Genomic DNA, 5040 nt, shown 5'->3' on the forward strand with positions numbered 1-5040 from the left:
GGCCAATTTGATATGTCACGTGAAGGTGGTCCTTTTGTCTTTTGTGTTGCTGTAAACATGAATTTAGCTTGTGAAAGGAGGGGTTAAAACGGTTGTTCGCTAACTGCCTTTATATAGTGGATTTATAATCCACATTGATTGTAGTCATAAAGCGTATATAGGAGCATCATAGATGAACATCATGGAGTTCATTGATGGTAGTGCTATGTAATGTTTATGGCTACCTCCACTAGACTAAAGTAGTACCGTGAAATGAGCGACCGTAAGAAAGCAGATTCTTCTGAAGTTGTTCAAAATAAAAGTGCGAATACGAGAAACGGGCACCTCAAAGTTTAGACTTTTAAAAATACTGCTTCATTATAATCATAATGCAAATTACGTTTCTGCAGTAACGTTTACACGTACATGCTATGTACTTTTTTCATGATTTTTTTCTTTCTTTCTACTGTGTTGTTTGTTAGAAATGCAGTAAGTATATGAAATACCAAGATCACCCTGTTTTTGGAGAATATATCACTGATTCCAACATCCTTGAAATAATTTGCAGGTCATGTTAAAGGCATACTATGCAGGTATGATTTTTTTTTTCTAGGAAATATTGTAAAGTAACTATGCTAAGACATATCTATGTTAAACTGGCAATCTCAGTCTTGACATACATTTGCCAAATTCTTGCAGCTTTACCTATAGGCAATACATATATATATATATATATATGTTATCTGAAGATAAACACGGTTTTCAACGCACAGAAAAGCCAAGTTACTCACACATACAAAGCACGGTCTATAAGTCATTAATTCAAACTGGCAAAATCTAGGCCTGCCATTAAAAGTATTGATATCAAAATTATGCCCAGTAGCAAGAAACAATATTGGCTAACTTACCTTACACAAATGAAACAAGCTGTATTCCAAAGCAATGCTACCCAATGTTTCCTAAATTGTTTCCTAGTATGAAAAACTGTCAGATGTCAATTATAGACTCACAAGGGTGGATACAGGAGAAGATGCTGGCATATTCCATGTGGTGAACCTGTGGCCCTTCTACACTTGGGACACTGCTGCAGCTACTAGGCTAGAGAAGCCTAGACCTAAAGATTATGTTAACCTGGAGCCCATGAGCCACAAAGGGTTGGAGGACAGTTTCATAGCCGAACCTGACAGCCTGGACCCAAATTATTGCCTAAGCATGGACTTGAACATTCCTGTACTGAAAGAAGTCAATGGCAATGGCCATGACTTGAACCTACCTGACCGTGACACTGACACCACTGACTTACCTGCTGACATTATTGAAAACAATGATGAAACACAACCTGAAACCCTAACCACAAAATTGATCTCAAGTAAGGGTTAAAAGTTTATTATTAGCAGATTGGCCTGGATTACAAGTAAAAGTTAAGTATTCTATGTTTTTGTAGCCTGCAGAATGGTAAATGGTAAATGGACTGCATTTATATAGTGCTATTATCCAAAGCGCTTTACAATTGATGCCTCTCATTCACCCATTCGCAGATACACTCAAACACCAACGGTGAAAGGCTGCCATGCAAGGTACCAATCAGCTCCTTGCCTTACTTTCCCATGCAAGGTACCAATCAGAATATTAAAAAAAAAAGTTATTAGTTCATATTTGTTCAAGAAAAAAAAATTAAAATGGGTACAATGTGATCCACTAATTTATGACTGATAATTGTTTTGTTATTTCATGTCTAATTTTTTTCTATTGATGTTTCCATATGGGTTTGTAACTGTCAGACACGAGCGGAAGACCCCTGGGAGGGAGATGCGGCAGTTCTGGGAAACACGGTTGCCGCATGGAGAGAGAGAGAGAGAGAGCGCATCCACACAAACATGAAATAAATAGGTTCCGGTCAAAAGCAATAAACTAAAACAACAAACTAAAATAAGAAAGACAAAAGAAAGTAAAACAGAGGGACCACTTTTGAGTGCGCTGCTCGTAGCTGCACACATCCCTGGGCTGCACTGGTGTTAGTGATGGGTAATAATGTCTTTTCAACCTTGACTACTTGGGGTCTGTTTGTGAGAAAGTTGAATCCAGTGAATGAGTGGTGATGGGACATTTAAGCACTGGAGTTTTAACTATCATCTGGTGCGACTGGGGGAAGAATTATATTTAGTACCAGTTTTTAAAGGCACTTCATGATAATGGAGGTGAAGGCTACACATTGGTAATGATTGACTTCAGATGGGTGTGGCTTTTTGGGAACAGAGATGATGGTACAGTGGATGTGCAGAGGGATTTGATAAAGAGAGTATGGAGTATGGGTGTGAGGTCCATGGCACATAATATCAGGACCCTTCCCGTGATCCTATCTCAGGAGCCTTGTTGGGTTTTTACTGCAACAGCTGGTGGTAGATATCCTGTCTGGTATGGAGGGATTCATAGTCAGGTTAACAGGAGGGTAGCTAGTTGAGGAGGCTCTCACACTGCTGAATAATCAGAGGTGTCAAAACAGGCATAAAAACTATTAAGGACATGGGGAAAAGATGAGGGGTCTGATGCATTGCTGGCTTGTTTTTTTGTCCAGTGAGTGTCCAGATCACCTGGATAGGTTGTTGAATGTTCAATTTAGAGAGCTGGATCCAGTTGACAATGGACAGAATTCCGAAGGAGTAAGATCGATAATTATCTACGTATATAATGCAGAGAAGTATCCTGACTCTTTTGCACTGATTGTCATGATGATCTCTGAAAATTAATTGACAAAATGAACTTATCATCAGGACTCATTACACACCACTCTGGATAACTAGGCAAAGCATTTGGCAGTGCCTCATGAAAAATGTTGGGGGGAATTTACAAAACCTTGTGGCAACCTAGTCCAAGTTGTTGTTCATTACATGTGAATGCAAATCGATTTTGATCTCTCTCATCAATTGGTATTGACCAAAATCCATTGCTAATGTCCAATGATGTAAAATGTGTCATGTGAGAGCCTATGTAATGTAACAATGGGGTGGGAGGTGGATGGGCGATGGCTGTTGAGCAGGTTAGCACTGAGCAGCCATGTTCCGTTTCTGTTTTGATGTAGGTCATCTGCCCTGAAAAGGTCTCTGCATTCCCAGAATAGATTGAAACTGTCAATAATGTTCAGTTTGTGAGCAGCGCATGAAGAGCAAAACCAGGTGTTCAGGCTCAAAAGTCTGCTGAACCGGTTTATTCCACATGCACTTCAGCAGATGATTGCCTAAGAGGGCTGAATAAATTGGCTAAATCCCGTTTTAGTAATTAATTTGAGCCTACACGTACAATGATCAACCATTGGGTAATTTTGTAAAATTGGGGGGATTTTTTCAGTTTGATTATTCACTGTGGCCGCAGGAAAACAGGACTTTTTGCCATATTACCTCCAACATCCCTGATCATAGAGTCACCTAGGATTAAAGTCTTAGGGCCATATTGACAAAGAATTTGCAGCGCTTTTATAGGCGCTAGCAAGACAAATAGCGTTTTTTCTATATTTACTAAGGTGCTGCACCGAAGGTTTGTACTGGTAAAATGAGAGAAATGTGGCATCCCTAAAATTTGCATTTTAATTTGGGTTAATGCATATGTATTTTAGGGCGTTATGGTGGTAGACCGCAAGAATATGGGAGGAGTGAATGGAAATGTATGCATATGACCTGCTACAGGTGATTTATCATGGCTCATGGCCAGCAATGGTAATTGCATGTTTTTTAACATCTGCAAAAAGCGGGTGTTAACCTCTTTACAGCACAAAATCAACATTAATAAGAGGAGAGTTGCCATAAATTTTCTGATTTTGCTAATTTATTCAGAAGATATTTAGCCTAGCACTGTGAAATTCACACAGCTTTGACACGTCAGCAGTCAAACTACTACAACAATTAAAACCAAAGGTCGATATGGCTATGTCCTTTACTCTTTGCATGACTGACAGGGAGATTCAGAGACCGCATAATTGTAACAAGCTGTTATATTTATGCAGATGAGGAAATCACATTTTTTGGTCACCTTGCATTCAATTCTTACTAGAATTCACTCCAAAAACCATATTAACTTTGAAAGGACAGATAACTTTTTTAAATGATGTATGATTTCATTTATTGCAAATAAAAATAAACCCTTATATCTGAAAACTACTTCAACAGTTTTTTTTACATAGCTTGCTCAAAGTTTTCTGGAAGTATTTCCCGCAAAGGTCATCACATTGCTATGCTCCTTTTGGAGGACTAAATTGCGCCTGGTCACTGTTTAAAACAAATAATTTAGACAAGCCTTACCTTGAGACACCTATCACTTGCCCTTATTATATATCATCTCCTTATTCATTTTACATCTCAGTGGAACCTCCAATTTCTGGTGCATCTAATCCAGGAACCAGGAGTGAGATTCAGACTTCCTGGGAAGATTAAAATTTGTTAAAATAAAAAATATTTAGTTCTCATCTGTCAGAAAGACTTACATTGTCATCAAATTAGTTATTAAAATGAATCAAAGGTTATCATGAAAGTTGTATTATCTTGAGACCAGACTGGTATATTGTAAATGTAGACAAGCAGGTGTGAGAGAGTATCTCCAGAGAAAAGGTCACAACTCCCCTTTATACAGTAAACAAATGTGTCACATGACATAGAGGGGCAGGGGTGTCTCAGTGGCACAACGTACTGTGAATATATATATATATATATATATATATATATATAATGAAACCCTGAACCACTGTATTTACTATTTCTCTATTATAATTATAATCACATTTTGGTTTTTTTAATTAATTTTTTCTTTCTGACTGTTAAGTTGTTATACTGAACTATCAAGTCTTAGCTCTGGCGATACAATTCAAGAGACCATTTTGTTATTTTGTTCCTGGAGGTAAGCAGATTGCCCTTGTGTCAGCATAGAGGGAAATGCATCTCATTCTTTCACCCACACAGTCAAGAGACGGACACACTCAGACTTAATCTTACACTCTCTCGCCACATACATACTCACACACACACACAAATGCACACTTGCTCAAACACACCACCAAGCCACATATACCTCCAA

The sequence above is a fragment of the Anguilla anguilla genome, chromosome 4 (assembly GCF_013347855.1).
Source record: "Anguilla anguilla isolate fAngAng1 chromosome 4, fAngAng1.pri, whole genome shotgun sequence".
Taxonomy (NCBI): Eukaryota; Metazoa; Chordata; class Actinopteri; order Anguilliformes; family Anguillidae; genus Anguilla; species Anguilla anguilla.